Source organism: Ursus maritimus, unplaced genomic scaffold, assembly GCF_017311325.1.
Source record: "Ursus maritimus isolate PB19 unplaced genomic scaffold, ASM1731132v1 scaffold_31, whole genome shotgun sequence".
NCBI lineage: Eukaryota > Metazoa > Chordata > Mammalia > Carnivora > Ursidae > Ursus > Ursus maritimus.
In genome coordinates, this window is record NW_024425675.1 from 29,348,494 (window position 1) to 29,360,509 (window position 12,016).

At 47.6% G+C, this 12,016-nt stretch overlaps 1 long non-coding RNA gene across 1 annotated transcript; it reads left to right on the forward strand.

Moving 5' to 3' along the window:
* Positions 1-429: 429 nt before the first annotated feature.
* On the forward strand, positions 430-11,667 carry LOC103676224. The gene is made up of 3 exons (XR_572031.1): positions 430-1,015; positions 1,638-1,720; positions 11,403-11,667. It is a non-coding gene; the product is annotated as an uncharacterized LOC103676224 (long non-coding RNA).
* The last annotated feature ends 349 nt before the right edge of the window (positions 11,668-12,016 follow it).

Genomic DNA, 12,016 nt, shown 5'->3' on the forward strand with positions numbered 1-12,016 from the left:
CTGATACGAGCTCTAAGCCGGGAAGGACGGTGGATGGCCATGAGTGCTCATGGAATCACCATCATGGTGCAAACCACGACCGTGCGGTCTTTCTGCGGTGCTCGGTGTAACTGGGCAGAGGGGAGAACCAGTCCATGAGCCCCACGAAACTCTGCAGAAGGTGTCCTGGCGGGTCCACCTTTGAGATCTGCAGCAACCTCAGGCCCCCGCTGTAAGGGAAAAGCTCATGTCTTTAGATCTTTCAAAAAACAGAAAGAAATGCTAGTTCTTACCCCTCTAGGCTTTAGATTTAGGAAAAAAGCACTTCTTCAAATCAATGCCTACAAATGTATTTGTCATAATGTCCACAGCACGTGGTGTTTGAGGAATGGGAAGTACTCTCTGCGCAGAGTAATGCCTCGGGCATGACTGGGTTTCGGGGAGGGGTCGTCTTCTCACCCGAAGACCCCATGTGAACGCTCTCTGGTCTTCCTAAAATACCATACTGCGCTGAGAATTACTGCGGGAATGGCAAGCATTACAGTGGCGACCTGGGACACAAGGACATATATGCCTACAATGGACACAAAGCCAGGGATCTAGAGGAAAATGATGTGTTAACTATGTCCTAAGACTCGTCGGCACAGCAGCCGTATGCCCGGCACAAGGGAACCGAGGTGCTCGGTGCTCACCAGCGGAACCACGAACCTGTTGAGTCCTATGTCCTGTGACACCCTTTGGGATTTCCAGCTTTTACTTACTCAAAAAATGCCCAGTACCTATTTGCTGAGAGGTCAGTGCACTGGATTGTTTTCTTTCCTCACCAGCTGGGAAACATCAGGGGCTTATATTTCTGGACTCTAACCAGCTCCCCACCTGGCCACCAAGGGTGCTGGCTGACGAGAGTTTAGGTGACGAAGTCAACCTCACAGCAGGTGAGGAAATGCTACGTTGCAGGACCTTATTTGGATGCCCACCCCCAGATCTGTAAGGATGGCCATGTGTGGTCTCGCAGAAAGGCTACGGAGAGACACTGGTAAGTCCCTGTCCACGTGAGTTCACTCTCTGTGCATTTCTTGACATATTTGTGTTTACCCTGGAAAAGCCAAAGCACGTCATATTAGTAAGAATTTAATTTTACTCTTTGAGCAAAGTAAGTTATGTAACTAGCTACAAGGAATGCAAGAGCCGTTTGCAAACACGAAATTGCTTTAAGGAGTAAATGTAGAATGGCGCTATTAAGATTATCATCAAAACTCAATTAAACGTTCACCGGTTTTGGGTTATGAAAAGGAGAACACATACAGAGGAGCAATGCTAGCCAACTCTTAAATAATAGTTAGTGGAAACAACGTTTCCTGATTTGGCCCTGAAAGTCGGTGAAGCACTTCAAATAAATTTTATAAAAGCAAATTTTAAAACTACCTGGAGTATCATTCAGCAAGTGTTGGGAATCTGACCTCTTCCACAAATGGAAGTTGAGTATTTTTCTGGTGTGTAAAAAAGTTTTCCCTTTTTTTTTTTTTTTTTTTTTTTTTGCTTCCTGTTGAAATAGTTACTTTCACCCATATATGGCTCCAAACATACAAACCATTTTAGAGCGGCTGTCGAAATTATTCACTCTTGGCCTAGAGCTAATTTTGGTTTTTCACTCCCAGCAACATCTTCCGGGAAAGCGCAAGTGAAAATAGGATTATAACGCCCGTGTTCAAACTGTGGAGCGTTCTTCAGCAGAAACTACGTACGTGTCCTTGGGCTGGTTTATTTGTTTGTTTTCTGTTTGGGGAACATCTGTTGATCAAAGGGCTGCTCGTGGCTCTTCGGAAACACATTTTCCAGGGTGTGTGTGTGTGTGTGTGTGTTGGAGAACTTTGGACGCGCTTGCTGATTTCAAAGCAGGGCAATATCTTTTCGATGACGTCAGCTTCCACTCCCCGGTACTGGGAACTCACCGTCCTCTGAACTGAAAGTTAAGCGCTGGGTGCCAAAGGTTGTCTCACCTGTGAGCGCATTTGCTGGAAGCCCAGCTAACTATGCGTGGGGAGCCAACCGGTTTTGACAGGGAGGCAAACCTCTCCAGCGTTTACATGCATCAGCCTCAGGGCTATCTCTGGATTACAGAAAATTCCACATAGAATCTCCACACTTCCCGGCCTGCCACCGTCCTCACAAGGCTGCCCGCTCCTCTGGCCGTCAGAACAACACGGAATGCAAGTATTCTGATTCTCGTGGGCCTGAAGTGAATCTTGTCATTTTTAATATGTGGTGTCACATTGTATGAAACACCCACAGCCAAAACTCCCCATGCCTTAATTGTTATATAATCATATGCTAATATTCTTAGGGACAGGTGTATGGACAGAATTCTCCGAGGGATGTAAGGAGAGTCTCTTTCCTGGGATTCCAGGAGCCATCCCATTCAGAAAACAGGGGAGTAGATGAGGAATTCCCCCAAACACACACACACACACACACACACACACACACACACACTGTAATGTATACCTACAAACATTCTAGAATGTTCTTTACAATTTCTCCAATAATTCATATCACTGTGTAAGTCTGATTTCTTCTAACTTTACATATGAAAACACATTTTAAAACATTCTAACATCTCTCTCTTGTTTAAAAAGGTATTTTTAAAACCCTTTTGAATGAAAGATAATGGGTGTAAGTCCTCCCACCCTTTGTTTCTTCTGTGGGTGACTGCCATCTCACTACGTAAAATCAGACAGAGGCCCTCGACGAGCCCCTGGCCGTGACAGAGCTGCCCTTTCAGAGCAAGGCAGTTGCCAGACTAGCTGGTGAAGGAAACGAAACCCAGACTGAACAATACAGGCCCTAAAATAGCAGCAGGGTTATAACCACAGCAGCAGGAACGGCTGCTAATTCTGTACCAGGGCCCTCCATTCTGGCCTGCCACTCTCGGGGGGCGCGGGGACTTGCGGTGCAGAAGCAAGCAGGCCGCCCGGCACACAAGTTCAGAACCACAAATCAGAACGTCTAACAACAGCACCTGGGGCAGAGCCATCTTTGTGAAGAGCTTATAAGAATTTGCTTCCAGAGATCCAGGAGGGACGGTCAGTGACGTTCACCGAGAACCAGCCCTGCGTCAAGCAGCAAACCGGGCATGTCCCCTCCCCGAGACCCTGTGGAGTCCGTCCCCGTGTCCTCATGCTACAGAGGAGACCGGCTCGAGGTCGCACCGCTGGAAAGCTCCTAGAACACCACAGATGGACGAGTGAGCTGACGGTCAGGGAAAGAGTCTTACCTGACCCACCCCTAACTGAAGACCGTCGTGCAGAGGGAACTCTACGTTTCAGATTGTCAAACAAATCCTAAGACCCAGGGGCCTACAGACAGGCAGGGGAGGAAGACCAGGCAAGCAGGGGTGGCTGGAAAGAAGAAGCTGGAAGAAGGGAGGGGACACTGCGGCAACGCAAAGGAGGGTAGGGATGGGGGCAGCTCGCAAGACAGGAGCCTAAAGAGAAGAGGTGCATTTTCAGCCCTTTACCGAGTGTAGGCTGTAGGGGTTCAGGTCTAGAAGATTTCGACATAGCTGGCCAGCTATGGGACTCAGGCCGGAGGGACTTTGAGGACACACCGTGGAAAGTGAGAGCAAGATGTGGAGACTCACCTGTCCCTTGGCTGCTGGAGAATCAGTGTCCCGAAGATACTCGGAGCGAGCTCCCAGGATGGGGCATGGAGGGAGACCCCAGATGCCTGTCCTGTCACTTTAATTTGAGCAGAAGCAAGAGGTGACCAGCACCAGTCGATAGACAGCCCACAAGCTCCTGATAAGCGGAAGCAATTCAGGGGTAGACTTTGCGCATCTTAGCGTCTTCAGGGGACCCAGAGAGCCAAATGACTTCTGAATGCTAGAGACGGACCAGGTCACTCCGGAATGGATTGAAACCCTGAAATTAGCCCAATCCACTTCCGCATCCCTACATTGCGTCTGACTGGGACCTGAGCCCATGGCCCATGGCCTATCACAGACTGTGGGCCCAGGTCCCAAGGACGGTACGGCTCCCCTAGGAACCTCAGGCTTTAGCAGAAGGACAGAAGATGACTATCTTTCCAGCAGTTTCCACGGCAGCACGTTCTTAAACCGTGCTCCCGTGACTGAGGCCCGAGCGACAGCACCGTCACAGTGAGGCCCGTTGGCCCTCATCCCAGGCACACAGGGACCCTGCAGGTGCACGTGCGTCCGGCTGAGGGTGCAGGCCCGTCCGACGCAGCGGCGCTCACACACCACGCACACCAAGGCCGCCTTGGGCAGCCAGTGACAGGAAAGCGGGGTCGTGCCCACTGTATTCCTTCTTTATAACTGAGGGCAAATATTGACTTAGCAATTACAGAATGCCTTCCCCCACCTTAGACGCTTGTGTAGACTTCTACTGAATGTCAATAAGATGTTAATTATTATAACCTAATGACGCCTTGAAAGCGAGGCTCTGGATGAATTTTTAACACACACTCGAGAGCGCACACGGTCGTCGTGTAATTCTCTACGGGAATTTTGAAAGAGAGCTGGCTGGTACCCGGATGCTGCCACAGAGGGAACAAGATTTTAAATGCGGGAGGGGGCAAAACCATGCCTGGCTGTGTGTCTGAAATTCCCTTTCCACTGCAGGCAGCCCTGCTCCCCTCCTTGCTTCATCCTGACTCGTCGGGCACTATCGCACCTCATGAGTCAGCGAGGGGGCCACCCGCAAGGGCCCTGGAATGTGTCTCGGTACACTGCGCATCTGACCCAAATCACGTGAACGCCCCGAACAGCCCGGGATGCTAGTTCAGACGTGGTCGGACTAGACACACCGATTCTCTTCCTCCGCCCACCAGCCCTGTCCTCGGAGCTCTGTTGCACGTCTTCCAGCCCACCACCCAGGGGCAGTCGGAGCGCTCCAGCCCTGATCTGCAGTGATTTGCAAAAATGCTAGCCCCCCCTCCCCCCAGGGCCAGGGCTGCCTTGTCCTGAAGGCCATGTGGCAGTGAATCACGCAGGTGAATCACCTAAAATGTGCCCCGTGATGCCTCTGGGGGGCCAGCTTCTAAATTCAGGTAGCGGCGGGCACGGATCGCACGGACACATGCCAACGTGATTTCGTGATTCCGGGCAAAGGGCCGCAGAGTTTGTCCCTGGAAGAATCCCGGGGAGATGATGCTATTTGACACCGTCTCATTTCACGAATGTGGAAATGGAGGTCCAAGGTCCGGCGGTCACTTGCGAGCAAAGCCAGGCGACCAGCTGGAGGACACCTCTCAATCTTGGGGGAAACCTCTACTCATTTGGGTCAGGACTTGGAGGACGGGAAGAAATGGCCACTTCGCTGGGCAAAATTACAGCAGCGTTTCACGCTGCAGGGCAAGCATTCTCACTCCCATTAGGGAAGCTTTGGTTCTAGCAGAAATAACCAACAGGGCAACGGGCAACACCGCAGCCAAAACTGCTCACCGAAAGTTTCTTTTTTGGTATTAGAATGATGAGTGTATTTTCCCTAAGAACTTTCTGGCAACGTGTCCACAGAAAGCCACACACACAGTAACAAAGTGTGGTGCTTAGCATTTAGCAGATGACATTCTTGTTATTGAAACAGGAAGTGAGTCAGCCACGACAGATCATATATTTTATTCCGTGGTGTTGGCTCACTTGAAAAAAAATAACCTATCGCAAGGCAACAGCGTTTGTTGTCTAAATAATACATTTTTTTTGGATGAATATGTAACACAGAGGTTGATACTTTGAAATTTTAATTAATGGTTTCTAGGAAATTAGGAGAGACTTGCTCAATCAAGATCTCATCATTAAAATTTTGTAAAATGGTTTTCACAGGTATTCTAACAGAATCAAACAAGTATTTTTTTTAATGAAAGGAAAAACAAGTTTAATACTTTCAAGGGCATGGATTCTAGTATTTGGTATTCTTTGCAAAACCTTCTACAAACTAAAGAGTAGTAGTATGATTGCTATTAACTAGAAGCTTACACTCAGTCAGGGGAACTTCTTAAGACATTGAAAGGGACTGAGTTTTTAGATATTACTAATTTCAGAATTTTTACTCATTAACTCCGAGCAGAGCTGCGATAAAGTCTGTCCTTGTCCATTAAATCTTTGCATCTCTACAGTGTAAATTGGCAACATAAAAAATATATTTCAGGACAAATGCTGAAAACATTTAAATACATTTCCATATATACAACTAAAGCTCTGTGCCTACTGAACACTGCGGCTACGTTTATAGTGCATGGGCTATTCAAGAACAATGCCTCTGCTACTGAAATGTGCTCAAAATAAATAAAAAAGGATTTTTGAAATCCTATTATTAGGTGCTCACAAATTCCCCCACCCAGCCTTTCAATGACTCAAACAGAAAGGCTTCTCTGCCTGCACAGTCAGATGTGTGGTATTCTTGTCAAGTGCTGGCCATCCAGAAAAATCTTCGCCCGACACACCACGTACTTTTAAGGAACATCTCCCACAATGGGATGAAGCAGACAGACCCTGGAAGGAGAGCCCCGGGAAGGTTCCAGGCGGGCCTCTTCGTGCACAGACACCAGAGCCAGAACCACTGCGAGGTCCCTGCGCCTCCCGCCTCCTTCCCCAGGACCCCCCATGTGTCCCCTTGTGGGACCCTCTGGACTGTGCTGGCTCGGTTCCCTGCCCTTTGCTCCAGCGTCAGAGGACACGGGCTCTTTTTTAGTTTTGTTCTGCTTTCCCCCACCTTAAATCTCAGAATGAATAGTTTCTGTCTGTAATTGTCGGTTTTATAGTTTTAAATAGTGAACCAAGACCCCTAATGTCTTCTCTGAAAGGATTCGCTCATTGCCGCCTGCGACCTTGGGGAGGGCCCCACCGCACTGACACTTCACTGTGTCTGGAGGGAGGGACGGGCTCAAAGAAAGCGCCTTTGACATTTTTGTCTTTATTACTTCCACATTGCCTGTTATCTGCTATTTCCACATTCTGCATACATCTAATTTAGGTATTTTAAAAAAAAGATACCCCAGACAGTATCCTGGATTGGCAGTTTCAAAAACGCATGTGGTTTCAAGCCTTCATTGCAGATCTGAAGCGAATTATTTCTGTAAATGTGTGAAAAATCGACTTTCCTAAAAACTGACTTCTGATGTATCCGAGCTAAAGCCTATTCGGGAAAACCGCAGTGCCTGACATTTCCTCTCCATTATTTTCCTCGAGACATGAAGAGTCCTCGATAATTTTAGCTTTCTAAAATGACAGATTCCGTCAATTTGCTTTTTAGAGGAACATGTTTTCTTGTGCCCTGTCATGTAATATTTTACCTTACTGCATTAAGGACACATCGCTCTGCTCTGCCGTCTGTAAGGGCTCCTGGGCTCAGGAGAGCGGCAGGATTTCTCACCACAGAAGATCCCGTCCTTGCGGTCGTATGCTCACTTCACAGACAGACAGTCGCACGCTAGCATTTCCTCGCTACCCTGACAACATGTTATTTTCAAGTACCACTTTTTTCCCAGCCGGTTCCAGGATTTAACTCCTAATGAGATGTTGCATTTCAACAAGGTAACCTTTTAAAACAGTGTTATAAATAGCTCATCATTCCAAGGCTTTTCTTTCACCGGCACTGTCTGAGGGTGGGTAATGCTAGCCAAATATTTGCTACCTACTCAGTCTCTCCAATTAGTCATTAAAATGCTCTTGAAATCTGGCATGTTTTCCCGAATCTGTTTATCACAGCAATACTATACTTGATTTGTAAGGAAATCTAAAGGTGCTCATTCAGGCTGTCCTTTGCTTAGGGTCAGCTGCGAACTTCACAGCCCAGGAATTAATTGGCTTCGATATAGCCAGGAGACCCTCGCTCTTGTGTGTCTGTGTGTCTGTGTTTGTGTATCTGTGAATGTGTGGACCTCTGGGTTGTCTGTATGTGTCTGTATGTACTTGTGTGAGTGGTGTGTCTCTGTGTCTAGCTGTGTGTGAGTGTGTGTTCGTGTGCATGCACCGCTGTGAGTATGTCTGTGAATTTATCTGTATCTCCGCATTCGTGTGTGTGTGTGAGTGTGTGTACGAATGTGCCCACGTGTGTCTGTCTATGTGCCTAGTCCCAACCAAGACTATTTCTAGGAACAATAAAAACCAAGAAAGTGGGGTGCCTGGGTGGCTCAGTTGGTCGGGCGTCCAATTGGTTTTGGCTCAGGTCATGATCTCAGGGCAGTGAGATGGAGTCCCTCATGGGACTCCACGCTCCGAGGGGAATCTGCTTGAGATTTTCATCTCTCTCCCTCTCTCTCTCCCTCTGCCCCTCCCCCTGCTCTTTCTCTTTTTCTCTCTCTCAAATAAATAAATAAAAATCTTATTAAAAAACCAAAGAAACAAGTGATCAGAGAAACCAAGGAAGACGGTGTGCCTTTGCACCACGGTCACAAGGACGACTGCGTGGAGAGGCCACCAAGCCCTCCTACCTGCTAGCCATCAAGGACCAAGAAGGCACCACAACAGTGGGGACATGGGGACTCCCCTACGGTCTGAGGCCATTTAAAGCCAGTGTATGACCAGGTGTCTATACAACTGAGAAGACACAGAAATAGAGGGGGAGAAACAAGCGTTCCTCCTCCAGGAATTCACCTGCCCTCCGTGCCCAGCACTATGACTGCCCCCCCACCCCCGAGCCCTGAAACAGGGAAAACAAGCCTCTGCATTTTGCTGGTAAATGTTACTCCACGTTTCATACCTGCAGAATCTGCCTGGGAGTCAGGCTGGGTTTGTCACCATACCTTAAACAGAGCTGTGTCTAGAACTGTGGGCTAAGCATACATTATCTCATGTAATCCCCAGCCACTCGTGGAAAGGAAGCGTGCTTCTAACTGCCGTGCAGAGGAGTTGAGTCAAGCCTCCTAGAGATTAGGTAGAAACTCAGGGTCGTCTCCAAGAGCAGACCCTCGGCCATGACCCTGAAGGAGGTCAAATGAAATAAAATCAACACTGTGTGTTTAAACTCCATAGACGAAGGATATGTTATTAGAGGTTACGGACCCTGGGTCACCAAGCTGACTTCCAAATTCTCCAATAACAAATAGGGAGCGGGAAATCACTAAGCCCCTTGCTGTTACAATTCCATCTCTGGGGACTGATGCTGAAATCTCTCCTCTCAGGCAACACTCCACAGAGCCTTTCACAGGAGTCGAGGACTCTGGGAAGGGTCAAGTCGGCAAGTGCCTCGGTACCAGGCTAATCCATGCAACCCAATGTCACTTTCAGATTTGGGAAAGGTGGTATGGCCCACCAGGCTGCCCAGGGTTTGTGTGAGACGTGGGGCTCAGAGCTGCAAGGTTTCCTAGTGTGTGCCCATGACTTCAAGAGAAAGAAAGGTTCACTTAAAACAGAAAAGAAGCACCCCTAGGTACACAGCCGTGCAAATGGCCCAGTCATGCACATGGTCCAGTTGTGCAAATGGCCCAAGCAAACAGTGTTGCTCAGAAGCCAACTCATGTTTGCTCCACGTCCGGCAGTTTGGGCACCACACAAAATCAATCTTGGAGAACATTCCAGGAAGGAGGCTGAAGTGCCCGGGACTCTGGTTCCTCTAGAAGAACCCCCCACCCCCACCCCAAGCCATGTGCCTCCTGGTGTTCTAGGCTCTTTATCAGATCGGCAAAACCATAAAACAGAGATATCATGCTGGCTGGAGAGCTGAGGGGCTTTTGAAATGGTTTCATCTCCCTGGGCGGTGGTCACCCTGGTTTCCTACATCAGATTCAAGCAGTCTTACAACATACTCAAACAGAAGCTTTTCCATGAACATACTTATTGTAAGTTTTAAAGTGCTGTTTACCTCCGAAAAGTTTCGTGTAGGTTGTCCTGACCTCTAGAAGTTTATATCTGAGGTTGCCTAAGAACCAACATTATCTAAGAAAAAAAAAAAAAGACAATTAAAATGTAAAGAAGTACCTAAAGCAGTAGAAAATCCTTAAATATCTTTTAAAATCATGGCAGAAGAGGACTGATTGTCACTTGATTAGTCTTTCTGCAGGCACTTGCTGCCAGATATCACCATGCCTTCCTTTTATCCCGCCCCCTCCCCCTCTCTCGGCAAATGCACTTCATCCAAGAACCACCCTAAGATAGCCTTCCCTGACTCCCCCTGTTCCTCGCTTCCCACCCCACCCCCTCCACGGCATCTGTCCTCACCTGAGTTATTACTTGTTTACCTGCTGTCCCTCCAACAGAGCATGAGCTGGCTGGGGAGGTAGTTTTGGACACTGTTGTATCCTGAAGGCATAAAATGATGCCTCAAAAAAGCGAGCACTCAGAAACAAGATAGAAAATGATTTTCTCTGAGCGCTCGGCACGGGTTCCATACATGCAGTGGAATGGTGTTACCATAGATGATAAAGGTTTGTGACTCCTCTGAAAATGTGAACATTTCACGGAAATGAGAAAGTTGCACGGAAGGCTAGACGACCTTCCACACTGAGCTAGGGTGGAGATTACCTTTATTACGGAGACTTCTCTTTTCGGAGAAAAATGTCACAAAACTTTGGCCCACATATGGATTTGCTAAGTTCTCAATAGGATTCCTTTGATTATGGGAATTTCATTTTGGGTTCTTTCTGAAATACCAAGCAAGCGTGGTTAAAGGTACCACATTTCTTTTCATGCTTTCTTCATGTTCTTTCTCTCCCGTCCCCCTCTGCTCACGTGCTCGCTTTCTCTCTCCCCCTCTCTCTCTTACATCTTGGGCTTATCAAGTTTTTATAAAACCCAGTACATGAAAACGGAAAGAAAACAGATGTCTATCACTGGCAGAGTAAGAAAAAACACAACCATGATCTTTATTGTGGGTTGTTAAACTTATTTTTTTAATGAAATTCACTCCCTTTGGTTTAAGCCAACAGTCCAGGCTCATAACTTTGCCCCCATTCTCTCTCTCTCTCTCACCATTGAAATAAAAATGCACCATTACAACAACAAATACGTAACAGGGATTAAGTAGGGAGATGTAGAGGAGAGCTCAACACGGGTCTAGAAAACAATTCGGCAACAGTGGGTGGAGCGAGGTATCAAGTGGAGACGTCTACAGCCTGGAATATGCTGGAAGTGGGTTTCAGACGAGGTGAGTGTCAGCACACCCAGCTGAATCGCAAAGATGCTGGAACCAGAGTGACACACAGATGGGTGTGGGGATGAGAAGTGGGTGGAGGACAGGAGGAACAACTGAAGTCCTATCTATGGGGCAGCGCCCCAGTCAAAACCTCAATCTCCGTTCCCCTATGCCACCCTTCCCCTTAGAGCGCAGGCACTTACATTCCAGCAAAACATCAGACCCCTCCCTTCCCCAAGACACTAGAGCAAATGCTTCAGACAATGTCTGGCATTGGGTAAACACACAGCCTGTGGGAGCTCCCTGCCCACTAATCCTAAATGGTTTGTCCCTTAGAGTCCTGGAAAGAACTGCTACCAGAAGCGATGTCCCTGGAAACATCTCTAGAAATGGAAAATGCTAGAAGACCACGGGTATGCATAGGTATCCCCAGCCATCTGAGAAGAACCAAGAAGTTACTAGAGGATGTACTCCAGAAAAACTGCACGATAAACACAGAAAACAAGAGAAAAGGGAATCCACCAAGAGCAGCACAGTCCGAGAACAGCCACGTGCATCCAAACTGGCTGTCACCTAGAGGGTCACCCTGTCCAACACTCCATTTTATTTTTTTCTTCCTCCCATTTCTCCAGCAAACAATAAAATATCGTGTGTAAAATATTTCTGAGTCAGCCTGTAATTTATCCCAGGGCTGTGCACTTATTCAGGATGGCAACTCCTATGGGTCGTTCCTAAGGGCACAGCAATTTAGGACATAAAATTAGCTGTGACTTCTTTAGGATGAAAAGAGTCATCCTTTGTCTTAATTTCTAGATGGGCAAAAAGAGGGGCAAAAAGCGAAGTAAAATTGGAGAACCAATTTTATCTTCATTTACGAAAATTAGAAAATACTTTGAAGTGACATCATTAACCTTATCCTTACAGACGCGTAATGCCACTCAGAGAGCATT